Raw genomic sequence first — 13,233 nt, forward strand, 5'->3', positions numbered from 1 at the left:
AATAAAATATATACATAAGCCCATTGCTATATCTAAATAATCATCATACAAAATTTTTAAAGTAATTTTAGAGGTTTAAAAATAAAATAAAGCTAAAATACTAAGACACAATAGGAATTTAGGAAGAACAGTTAAAATGTTCTAAAGTCTTCCTTTTTGGGGATAAGAAGTTAGAGATACTGGTTAACTTTATAGTCATTAAAGCAAGTATTTACGTTAAAATTTTAAGGGTTCCTACAAGAAGAATGGAAATAAAGTGGAAAACTTCCAAACCAAACAAAAGAAGATACAGTCAAATTGGTAGAATGCTTAAAAAGAAGCGATCGAAAGAAAACACAAAGTAAAATGGTAGAAATAATTTCATCAGTATCAGTAATCATGACGACTCTAACTGGATGAAACTTAAAATTTCTGAACACGCATACGCTAGACACTAGGCATTGTTCAGTTGCAGACTCGTGGGACAAAAAAAGCAATGATAACAATGGGCTAAAGGGAACACAGAGTTCTATCTAGTAAAAGGAGGGGCACCCCCCTTTCAGTCTGTAGCGAGAAGGTTGGGGAAGACTTCCTGAAGATGGCGACCCTTCAGCTGCATCCTGGAGGATGAGTAAGAAGCAGAAGGGATAGGAAGGGTGTGCCAGGGAAAGGTGCAAAGTCATGGAAGTGTGAGAGAACAAGGAATGCTCTGGTCCAACCTTCTTTTGTTATGGATGAGGAACCTGAACTTCAGAACAGGTAAGGAGACTGTCCCAAGGTCACCCATCTGGTTAGGAACAGAACCAGGATTTGGACCCAAGACTCCCACCTCCTCGAACACCCCCTTTCTACTGTACCACAGTGCCTTAGGTGTGCAGCAGGAGGTTCGAAGACTGCATATCGTTGAGATTCCAGCCGACTTGGAAAAAGAGCTGCCTCTGGGTGTGGGGCCTGGCTGTGTCTCTGGCTTATCCTGGGCTGGAGCAGAGCCAGGAACTTGGCAGTTTCCAGAGCTGAGCAGTCCAGCTCACCCCAAGGAAGCCATGGCACCGATGCCCAGTTTAATCATTAACTCCAAGTTCACAGGGCTGGAGCTGGAATGCACAGGACCTGGGGAGCAGTCTGGGTCTCCGGGAGCTAAGAGAAAGATGGCTCTTGAGAAGGGACTCAGGTTTATTTTATTTTTTATATTTTTGGCTGCACTGGATCTTCGTTGCAGTGCCCAGGCTTCTACAATTGTTGGCAGGCGGGCTTCTCTAGTTGTGGCACGTGGGCTCTAGATGGCATGGCTCAACAGCTGCAGCACAAGGGTTTAGCTGCAGCATGTGGGATCTTAATTCTCTGACCAGGGATTGAACCTTGACCCCCTGCATTGGGAGCATGGAGTCTTATCCACTGGACCCCCAGGGAAGTTCCAGGAACCAAGTTTAGACCGGGGTCTTTTGTCCCTGACTGGGTCTGTACTCTGGGTTCAGGAATAAGCGTTTTTGCTGTTCCTCTCCATTTTGTTGGAGTTTACTTATCATCTTGTTAACTTGGTTTCAGAATCCCTGTCAATATTCATCATATATCGTACTTGCCTCTGCTGCAGCCCTTACCCTGAGCAGTAAGTCTTTACGCATTCATCTACCCCAATAAACTGCGACCTCCTAGAGGGCAGGACTCAGTCTTTTAACTTAATATCCTCGGCGTTTGGCAGAGCCTGGCATATAGTAGGTGCTCATTGTTTGCTGACTGGTTGAATAGATGATGGGCTTCCCTGATAGCTCAGTTGGTAAAGAATCCAAAGCAGGAGACCCCCACTTTGATTCCTGGGTCAAACTATTCCTGAACAGATGAGACCCTAATTCTGCATAAATGTATTCCAAAGCACAAGACTTTTTTTTTTTTTTAATTAAAAGAAGTGGAGAGTGATTTTGCATAAAAAGTTCAACAGAGATTCACAAATATTTCTTAGGATATTCTGTGCTATCTTCATATATTACAGAGCCAAGATGAGGTCCACTGGTCTAAATGGAAGGAATGCTGCTAAGGAGTTGAGTCTTCTCCCCTTTCCGGGTTAGTGTCCAGGTGGCAGCAGAGCATCCTGAAGGTTGCTTGGGCACATTAGGGAGAGGGGTGCTCTTCAAGCATGAAAGTGAAAGGGTTAGCTACTCAGTCGGGTCTGACTCTTTGCGATCCCCATGGACTATAACCCGCCAGGCTCCTCCATCCTTGGAATTCTCCAGGCAAGACTACTGGAATGGGTCGCCATTCCCTTCTCCAGGGGATCTTTCTGAACTAGGGGTCAAACCTGGGTCTCAAGCATGAGGTGACATTTTTTATTGAGGAGACAAAAGCCCCAAGGAGGGCAAATTCCACCAGCATGATAAAGCTAACTGCTCCTTATAATTTCTGAAAGCCTTCAGTTGGGAAGACTGCATCACCAAGCCCTGAGAACACAACTATAAAGGAACTTCTGGATTCCATCGAAGAAACGTTCCAATGGAAGGGGAGATACAGGAGGTGGCAAAATTTCTGTTTCTTTCTGGTGAACCTGATTTTCCTGATCTGTAAGGTAGAGGTGGTCATCTCTTCTTCATGGGGCACTTGTTGTGATTAGATGGAATGATGGTAAAGGAGCCTTGGTACGTAGAAAATGCTCAGTCATGGTGCAAACATCTTTTCCCTATTTTTGAAAGTAAGAATCCTGAACCTGTATAGAACCAGAGACGTGGAAATACATTCTGCTGTTAGAGACCATATGACTGGGTGACCAGGAATTCAGCAGCCCCATCTGGAAGGGATGGAGTCATTCTGCTGACTACTGGCTTTCAGTGCAAACATCTGCTGATACTGTTGTAGTAGAGCCAGCCCTGGAGGATGCTGGAAGAAGACATTCCTTGCAGGAACAGTCGCTTTCCCGGAAAACCCAGCTTGCCTGATTGGGGTTGAGCCAGAAAGACTGACTTTCACCCTAGCAAATTCTCTTTCACTCCAAGGTCTTGGATACAGTGGGAAGACTGCCCAATGTCAGGGAGCCTCCTTCTGTACCAACCTCTGGGTTCTTGCTGGCGGGTGGCAAATAATCTAACCAGTTCGCCTGCACCTCTTTCTACCACCTGTAAGCTCTCAGAGACCTGTGAGTTCTTTAGAATTTCCAGTGTGCGGGGATTGTGGTGTGAGTTAATTCAGATAAGACCTAAGCTTAGATGCCTCCAGCTTCCCACCTGCTCTAGGTCCCTGCATCATCCAGAGCAGGTCACTGAGCTGCCCTTGTCACCTGGTTTCTTTTCCCTTGGCCTTTCCATTTCTCTCCATTGTTCCAAAGAACTGGGGTGAAATGAGAAGTCAATTGCCAAGGGAGATCCTCTCCTGGGGCAAATTTCCTGTTTCTGCCTACGGGCATGAAGACCCTGAGTGGGAAGGCCAATGCGGGGCACTCTCCCAGAACCAGCCCTGGGGTGACAGGTGCAGGCTGTATCCATCCTTTTATGGTGTGTGTGGGGGTGGGGGTGGGGAAAGAGAGGGTTTAAAAGAGGAGGAGGAAGAAGAAAGACTGTGTAGAGACCCCAAGGCTGCTCAATTACTCCAAGCCCGCCCCTACCTGAAACTGTCGTCTCCACCAAGTCCCAGAGAGAGAGGGAGAAGCAGAGAGCTGGGGGTGGGGGAGAAAGAGACGGAGAGGGGGAATCAAAGAAAATTGCAAAAGTCAATGGCCTGGAACCAGAGGCAGCCTCAGCAACTGCAGTGTGACTTTGATTCCCCTATCATAACCCTGAATTAAAAATTCAGGCAATTATCTGCATGGCTTCCTTCTGATTAGAACGAGCCGGAGCCTCATTAATGCATCGGCACAGAGGAAAGCCATTAGGGTCTGTGAAATGGAATGTTTCTCTGAGAACAGGTTCCGCTTGATGTAGAATACCCAGCAAAAAGAAATTTCACACATTTTTGAGCTCAGAGTCACAGGACGGCACCCTGCTTCGGGGCTGCAGACCCTGCCACGGTCGTCCCCTCTCAGCTGGTTCTGGGTGAAAGCCACCTTTGTTTCCCAGCCTCTCTCTGGTACCTCCATCCGCTGGAGTTGTGTGTGTGTGTGGGTGTGGGTGTGGGTGTGTGTGTGTGTGAGGGAGTTGAGGGGCCAGAAGGGACTTCCTGGCCGTCCTGAGACACTGAGTCAGACTGGATGTCTGATCTCAGAGTCCTTGAGCCATGAGGAGCCCTGGAACTTTGGGGGGATTCTCTGCCCTCCTTTGCTAGAAGAACCAGAAGCAGGTTTGTTGGGGACAGGGAAGGTCCAAGACTCCAGAAAAGATCAGTGTATCTGCATGTTCCCAAGAGTCCTGGCGCTTTCCTGACCCGTATACTGACTTGGGCATCCCAAGGTGGCCCAAGCAGGATCTGGGGAAGCTGAGCCAGCCTTGGGGGTTTGTTGCTTAGAAAGGGGTGAAGGATTAGCATTCAGGAGGGCACCCTTTATTCATCCCGTATTCTGTGAGCTCAAAGCTTCCAGAGATGCAGATCTACCATCCTGTGCCTAAGGGGGTTAAAAAAAATGTGAAGTGTTAGTCACTCAGTCTTGCCCAACTCTTTGTGACCCCATGGACTGTAGCCCGCCAGGCTCCTCTGTCCATGGAATTCTCCAAGCCAGAATACTGGAGTGGGTAGCCATCTTCTCCAGGGGATCTTCCTGACCCAGGGATGGAACCTGGTCTCCCGCATTGCATGCGAATTCTTTCTTTACTGAGACACCAGGGAAGCATGCACACAATAACCGGCATTCGGAAGCTCTCATCAACCCCTTCTTTGGGATTTCTAGGGTGCAGCTCCTTTCTTCAAATGACTGTGTATTGCTTACAGGAGAACTCAAGAGCAGTTTTCCAAAATAATCACCCTCGCTGCCGGGGTAAGTTCATCTCTTGGGCTTGACCCTATGTCGTCTAGGTTTTCTTCAAGCTGGTGGATGGGACTTGGGTTCCCCCCAGACCAACAGCTCGACATTCCTCTAATACGGGGATTCTAGGGACACCAAACATTGATCCTTGGGATAAGCTACATAAAATAATATCTTTAGGAGAAAAGCCAATCTGACATGATGAGGACTAGAAAGCTGTGAAAAAGTTTTTGTAGGAAGAAAACCAGTTACGGTCATTAAGGTGCCAACCAGGAAAGCATTTTCCTTCAAAGTATTGGAACAAGCCACTTTCTTCTCCTGGCACACCTGTCCCCTATTCAGTGTTTAAAAACCAGGGCCAAGTGTCTGTGCAAAGCTGTAAACACAGCCAGGCGGTCCTGAGAATAATGGAGTCAATGTGTCAATGACACAATTTGTACCAACGGCGCCCCCTACTGGACAGCAGCAACACTGGGCAACCCGCGGTCATTCAAGTTTTTCAGAACGTTTCTAGTGCCATCCCACGTTGGAGGGGACATTCCTGGCCACCAGGGAGTTTTCCTGCAGCATGTTTTCAATACTGCGGACAGTTTTATGGGTGTAAGATTCCTAGAGGTTACCTCAACCTCTAAGACAAACAAGATGCTTGGTGATTCAACCATGTTCCTTTGTGGGTTCTGAGTGTGTTTTTTTCTAACGCGTCGCTCTCCTTGGACCAACACTCGCCAGAGTTAAACATAGTTGAGGATGACTTGTGACCACGGATGATCCCCGTGTAAAGGGCTGACCTAAAGGCACCCGGGGTCTTGGGTGGCTGGAGGTTATCTCTCGAGCCTCACCGGCTGGTATGGGAGTGAAAGGGACTGGCCAAAGGTCAGGAATGTGGGCCTTCTGGAGAGGGAAGCCACTCCACCAGCTTCACGGCCGAGCCTTTCTCTCTGTCGCTGAAAAGAATCAAATCTCAGCCTTTGCACCTTAGCCCCGTCTGCTGCATTCCTCAATATTTTAAACATAGACCCTCTGCTCAGTCCGACCATCCCTTTCTTGCCAAGATAACCCAGTCTCTACCTTTGTACCTTATCGCTCCTTATTCGTTCCACGAATGTTTTCTTTGGACAACTGTTCTGCGCCAGACACTGTTCTAGGAAGGGGAGCTATAGCACTAAACGTGAAACAGAAAGTCTCTCGTGTTCTCAGTGGGGACGCTGTGCTGTGCTAAGTCGCTCGGTCGTATCTGACTGTGCAACCCTATGGACTGCAGCCCACCGGGTTCCCCTGTCCGTGGGATTCTCCAGGCAAGAATACTGGAACTGGTTGCCTTGCCCTCCTCCAGAGGATCTTCCCGATCCAGAGATGGAACCCAGGTCTCGAAGGCAGATTCTCTGCCGTCTAAGCCACCAGGGAAGCCCCTCGTTTGGGGATACAATTATAGAAAGACAAGTGTGAGCGAGCAGTGTAAGTGCTGTGAAGAGGTCAAGCTGGGAGAGACGGGTAGAGAGGGAGGGTGGCTACTTCATCAGGGGAGGGACTGTCTCTCTGCAAAGCCCTTTGGAAAAGCTTCGTGCTCTGTCCACACTGGTGATCTGTCTGCTTTCTCTCCTTTAAAACCAGAATTGCCTCTTCCATGAAACTTCCCCAGTTCATGTTCCCTCTCCAGTGACTCTGCCCTTCAGCTCATCCCTGCTCAAGCTTCTTCCTTCTCAGAAAGATGTTTGATGATCTTAGATTGTGATCTCCTGGAGGAAAAGAGTCCTGTCTTCCACTTCTCTGCTTTGCTACCAGAGCAGGTGGTGGTGGTAGGGGAGGTGAGGAGGAGACAAGCATGTCTACTCTGTGCTAGAAGCACTCACACATTCCTTTCTCTGGTCCTCACAAAACTCCTGCAGACTCTGGCTTATTGTCCACATTTTATAAACAAGGAAAGTGGGGCTTCATTTACCCAAGAGCACACAACCAGTGAGTGGTGGAACTGGGGTCTGAACCCTGATCTCTTTAGCATCGTGTGGTCTGTACTCTTCCCACCCCGGAGCCTATTTGTGAAGTATTCCTGCGGTGGCATCAGTGAGTGATGAGTACAAGGAAAGGATAAGCTTTGTTTTCTCATTGAAGAGCTGTGCAAAAAAAGTGAGAAGCCCCTACCCCTGTCTCCTGGGTTGGCGATTCTTCCTTCACTGCATTGTAACCAGGTAACCACAGGCACCTCACTTCCCCTTCCAGGGGCTCATGACTTGTCTTTGTAAGTTAAGATTAGGCTACAGGTGGCTCAGACAGTAAAGAATCTGCCTGCAATGCAGGAGACCCATGTTCAAGCCCTGGGTCAGGAAGATCCCCTGGAGGAGGGTATGCCAACACACTCCAGTACTCTTGCCTAGAGAATCCCATGGACAGAGGAACCTGGAGGGTTATGGCCCATGGGAGCCCGAAGAGTCAGACAGGACTGAGTGACTAACACTTCACACATGACCTCCCAGCTCTGACATTCTAAGGAATGTCATCTCCTTCAAGGAATGGGAGAGGATGGATTTCGGGGAGAAGTTACCGACTTTACTGCATCAAATATGATTTTTTAACATTAAGAGACAGAAACATAACAGGGTTTGCTCATTCAATTAAAATTCAACATGTATTGAATAACTACTACATGCCTGACCATGGCATGTGCTGAGGATACAGAAATAAACTTTTAAAATATTGTTCTTTACCCTGGCATATATGTAAAGGGAAAGACAAATATCTCACGAAATTATCACAATGACAGCAGCTGATAGCTCACATGGAATCCACCCTTTGCCAGAAATTGTTCTGAGCACTTGAAACTTTTAACTCATTTTAATCTTCCCAACAAACTATGAGGGGAATATTATTTTTATTCCTACTTTACAAGTGAGTAAACTGAGTCACAAAGAAGGGTGTATGCTGAAGAGGTATTGTGAGCATTAATATTTTTTAAGATTTCTTTGATATGGATCATTTTTAAAGCCTTTATTGAATCAGTTGCAATATTGCTTCTGTTTTATGTGATGGTTTTTTGGCTGTGAGTCATGCGGAATCTTAGCTGCCTGACCCAGGATGGAACCCACACCCCCAGCATTGGAAGGTGAAGTCTTAACCACTGGAGCTCCAGGGAAGTCCCAAATGGTGCTTATTTACAGGGCCTGAGATGTCAAGATGAGGATAGGCCGTCATCCTGCACTGCTAACAGCTGGTTTTTTCCCCCTGAAAGTGAAAGTGTTGCTCAGTCGTGTCCAACTCTTTTTGACCCCATGGACTGTAGCACGCGAGGCTCCTCTGTCCATGGGATTTCCCAGGCAAGAATACTGGAGTGGGTTGCCATTTTCTTCTCCAGGGGATCTTCCTGACCCAGGGGTCAAACCCACATCTCCTGCATTGCAGGCAGATTCTTTACCATCTGAGCTACCAGGGAAGCCACTGTGGTTATTCCTTACCTGACCCTTCTGCCACTTGGGATCAGCCACACACGTCCAGCTGGAGGAAGGGATTTTCTGCAATGAGCAGAGAAGGCTTTAGGGTTTTGAAACTGAAAATCTGTAGCCGTCAAGTTACATGGAACATGGAATACACTGGGTAAATTACAGCCAGTTTCCTGTCCACTGAGAAGGGGAGTGAGAAGAGGAAAGGGGCAAGCATGGATGCTCTGGGAAGTCGCGCACTAGCCCCTGCACCCACCTGAGCAAGAAGTGCGGTGGGTCCTGGGGATCAGACCTCTCCCTGAGCCCTGACGTGGCGAGAGCAAGGGTGCCCTGTGCTTGAGGGCAGTTGGAAGGAGATAGGCTCTTAGCTCTGCAAGAGCTGACCACTGTGGCCAGTGTGGTACACAGAGCAGAATGAATGTCTGTCTTCCTAGGAGAAGGATGGAAGGAATAAGAGGGTCACCGGACACAGAGCCTTCTAGAGTGGGAACCAGAGAAAACACTGCCCCAGGACCAAGTGAGGAGTGGATGTCTTGTGGCTGCTGAAAAGAGGCGGTGGGGTATAGAGGCCAGGATGGGGGCACCTCCAGGGCAGGGGGCTCTGTCTGCTTTGCTCATTGCTGCATCCCGAGGTAACAACAATCCACCAACATTCGTTAAATGAAGGACCCTAGACGGCTGCCTCTAGAATCAGGCTGTTGGGTTTCATACCTCAGCTCTGCCTTTCACTCCCTGTGTCATCCTTGCATAAGTCTCTCCCCTTCTCTGGGCCTCACCTGTAAAATGGGGATTAAAATAGTGCAGATCAATACTGATCTGAGACAAAGAGAAAGAATGCCTCTGAAGCACTGAGTGTCTGGAGCAGCACACGGGCTCAGGAGGATTTGCTCTGAGTAATGGAGGCCCTTGCCTCCATCCTTTCCCGCACCTTATACCCTCTCAACTCCAACACCACCCCGAGCTTAGACACAACCTCGAAGAAAAGATGAGGACTCTGGTATTGGCGAAGATCAAGTTCCAACCATCACGATACAATAGAGACTCCTAAGGACATGAAGTTAAATGTTTTCATTTGAAACAGTTATTTTTCTGGCACAGTGAATTTTGTAGCCTGATAATCATATTCAAGATAAATGCAAGCCTGTGAAGAATCAGGTGTCCTTCTGAGAGCTTGGCTAGCATTTAAATTAAATTTGCTTGCTTCCTTGCAGATATGTTGACTCACAGAACAACCTACCTTTCACCTTACTTGTCTTTCTAGAAAAAGCCCAGTTCTTCAGGTGAGTTATTGTTTGCAAGTGCTGCTAACAGAAACTAACTTTAAGGCAAAGAGGTCAAGTCTAGGAAACAGAACTCTGTCCTTCCCCGCAAGAGCACTGGACTTTCCTGAAGAAATTCAGTATCAAGGGTTTTATTTCTTGTTAAGATATGTTCCCCTGAAGGTGAGTGATAGATATTATCATTAATTTTTTATTAAAAAGAAAAACCTATCTGTATTTACCTGACTTCCCACTTATCTAAAGGCCAATAAGTGACTATCCTATTTTCCCAGATTGTATGCATTTTTAACACTGAAAGCCTCATATCCTGGGAAACCCTCTCTGTTCCAGGCAAACAAAAAGTCTCTAAATGTCCCAGATAATCCGTAAATGCCAATGACAAACCAGGTAGGCTTGTCAGCCCAAGGAAGTGTCTGCAGTTTTTTTTTTGTTGTTGTTGTTAATGAGCAAGGAAATTTACTCATTTCAAATCAGAAGGGCTCACCTCAGGGAGGAAAATCAAAACTGATCCCCTGGGGGCACTTTCCACTCTGCTGACAATCAGTAAGCCTGGCCCTGGAGACCCTGCAAAGGGGGATACAGCCTGCCTGCCTCGATGATGAGGAGATGGGATGCAGACAGAAGACCACGTCACATGGGGGTCGCCGGACAAAGCTGCAGACCCTCGCCCTGGCATTCTTCCTGTCAAGTCCCTCGCTTTTGGTCAGACTCTCAATCCCTCGATGAACCCCGGCCACAGCGCAGGGCGGTTTCCACATCTCTAAGTTACCGTCCAGTCTGTCTGGCTGTGCAGAGCCCTGGGGTTTGTCCACAAGCGAGAGGAACCCAGGCACGGCGGTTCCCCTCAGGACACACGGAGTGGCTGCCCCAAGCCTCTGTGTGCGTCTCTTTCCTTCAGACCAAGTGTCTCTTGCTGTTTCTCTGGCGTCCTCAGACCTGACAGAATTGGTCCACTGCTTACAGAGCGAGATTTGTTTCTGCACATCACGGGGGAGAATGAGGACCCATCCGGACTGTGGGTGTTTGGCTCCGTGGTTGGATTCCTGAGGCCACAGGGCTCCTTCCATGAGTCAGGGTCTCTTGTGAAATTGTAGTCGAGATGTTGGTGGGGCTGCTTCATCTGAAGGCTTGACTGGGGCGGGAGGGTCTGCTTTCAAGACAGCTCACCACACGGCTGTTGGCTGGAGGCCTCAGTTCCTCACCATAGCACCTCTTCATGGGGCTGCCTGGGTGTCTTCATGAGATGAAAGCTTCCCCCAAAGTCAAGAGACAGAAAGCAAGAGAGAAGCCATGGAACGCCCACACCCCACCCCACCCCACTGCCTTTTAAAAAATATTTACTTATTTGGCTTTGATGGGTCTTAGTTGCGGCATGCAGGTTTAGTTGCCCCGTGGCTTGTAGGATCTTAATTCACCGACCAGGTGTCAAAACCCGCACCCCCTGCATTGCAAGGCAGATTCTGAACCACTGGACCACCAGGGAAGTCCCCACAGTGCCTTTTAAGACCCAATCATGGGCTTGCCTGGTGCCTCAGTGGTAAAGAATCCACCTGCCAATGCAAGAGACATGGGTTCAGTCCCTGATCCGGGAAGATCCCACATGCTGTGGAGCAGCTAAACACGTGCCCTGCAATTATTGATTCTGTGTTCTAGAGCCCAAGAACTGCAACTGCTGAAGCTCGTGTGCTCCAGGCTCTGCAACAAGAGAAGCCACCGAAATGAGAAGCCTGCAGATCGCAACTAGAGAGTAGCCCCTGCTCACAGAAACTGGAGGAAAGCTCACATAACAACGAAGACCCAGAGCAGTCAAAAATAAATAAATAAAAATTTTTAAAAAGACCCAACCATGCACCATCATTTCTTCCACATTCATTTGCTAGAAGAAAGCCATCAAGTCCAGCCTCACTCAAGGGGAGGGTGAAATAGGGAGCAAAGAATATCAAAGGATTTGTGTACATAGTTAAAAATCACTATTTCCCTAAACATTAAAGGACCATGGATGAATTCCCAGAAAGTTAGTTTTGGTAATTACAAAGAAGGAAAAGCACAGATTTCAAGTCACATTTGAGGTTGATCCAAGGCCTTGCTTCTTTTCAGTTTGTGGGATTTGGGGCAAAATGATCATCTCTAAACCTTACTACTACTACTACTAAGTCGCTTCAGTCGTGTCCGACTCTGTGCGACCCCACAGACGGCAGCCCACCGGGCTCCGCCGTCCCTGGGATTCTCCAGGCAAGAGCACTGGAGTGGGTTGCCATTTCCTTCTCCAATGCATGAAAGTGAAAAGTGAAAGTGAAGTCGCTCAGTTGTGTCTGACTCCTCGTGACCCCATGGACTGCGGCCTACCAGGCTCCTCTGTCCATGGGATTTTCCAGGCAAGAGTACTGGAGTGGGGTGCCATTGCCTTCTCCTCTCTAAACCTTAGTGTCTTCATTTATAAAATGAAGATAATAGTAATTCTCTCATTGACTTACTATAATAATTAAATGAGATGACCTCCCGAGGGACAGATCCAAATTGTACAGGGTACTATGCTCTTATAAAATTGACACGGCCCTCTTTAAGAAAAGAGAAGGCAAAGTTACAATTAGATGTTAGGTGTAAAATGAACATTTATTTAGAATTAGAAATGGTAAAAAAAAAAACCACCACATTTTCAAAGCTGATAAGTACTAGAACTATCACAAAACCTAGAAAAATGACAATTAAAAAATTCAATTACCTAAGCATTACCTCTTTATCATCTTTCCTACATTTTGACTGCACATTTTTGACGACTTCTCAACATGACAAAGATTTTGTAATATTTTCCATAGTCAGGAGAGAAAGATAAATCAGTCTTTGATTCAGCCTTACAATTCATTATTTGTAATGTTAGGCACTTCTTCGGGGTTGTTGTCAAATGTGGAAAATATCATGTGTCTCTTATAGAGGTGCTCAGGGCACTTCAAAGCGTCTTGTGTAATGAATTGATGGCACCTGTTACCCAGGACCATTAGAGGGGTCTGCACAAGGGAGGGGCTTAAAGCATCAGCCTCCCTGGATATCTTCCCCTGGAAGCAGGCATGCATGCGGCAGGGAGGCTGGCGTGTATTAGGTGCTCAGGAAATGGGAAAAGCGTGGAGACAACCGTCATCCTCTTTCTCCATTGCCCCAGGCAAAGTCAGAGACTTCTCATCTTGATTTCCTCTTCCTCCTTCTCCAGGAGCTCCTCCAGGGCCCCTCAGAAGGCAGGGACAAAAATACAGCCCTTGTTATGATGGAGTCGAATGAACACTGGGCTCAGAATGAAAAGCCCTGGGTCTGAGTCCTGACTTTATCTCTTACCAGCTGAGAAATTACCCAACCGCTTTGTGTCTCAGTTTCCTCATCTCTGGGGTGAACGCTGCTATGCCAGCTTCGTGGGTTGTTGCAGAGAATAATGGCAGGCTATAAGAAAAAGGGCTTTGTAAATTGTAAGCAGTTTCACTAAAGTAAAGTGTTTATTTTGATGTCTGGAAGTTACTGAGGAGCCAGTTTGGACACTATGCAATGTATCAGAATCTTGAATTCTTTGTTCTCTGTGGTCTCAAGGAGTTGGAAATTCAAAACGGACTTTCACCAAATTTGGCACAAAGACCAGGATAGCAAAATAGTGCACTCTTTCCATAGAAAGATACTGAGTCTC

General features: G+C 47.3%; 1 long non-coding RNA gene across 1 annotated transcript; it reads left to right on the forward strand.

The window, feature by feature from the left end:
- The first annotated feature begins 521 nt into the window (after nucleotides 1-521).
- Nucleotides 522-11,400, forward strand: LOC109573547 (uncharacterized). The gene is made up of 3 exons (XR_002182935.2): nucleotides 522-738; nucleotides 9,498-9,566; nucleotides 11,220-11,400. It is a non-coding gene; the product is annotated as an uncharacterized lncRNA (long non-coding RNA).
- The last annotated feature ends 1,833 nt before the right edge of the window (nucleotides 11,401-13,233 follow it).

This window comes from Bos indicus, chromosome 19, assembly GCF_029378745.1.
Source record: "Bos indicus isolate NIAB-ARS_2022 breed Sahiwal x Tharparkar chromosome 19, NIAB-ARS_B.indTharparkar_mat_pri_1.0, whole genome shotgun sequence".
NCBI classification, from domain to species: domain Eukaryota; kingdom Metazoa; phylum Chordata; class Mammalia; order Artiodactyla; family Bovidae; genus Bos; species Bos indicus.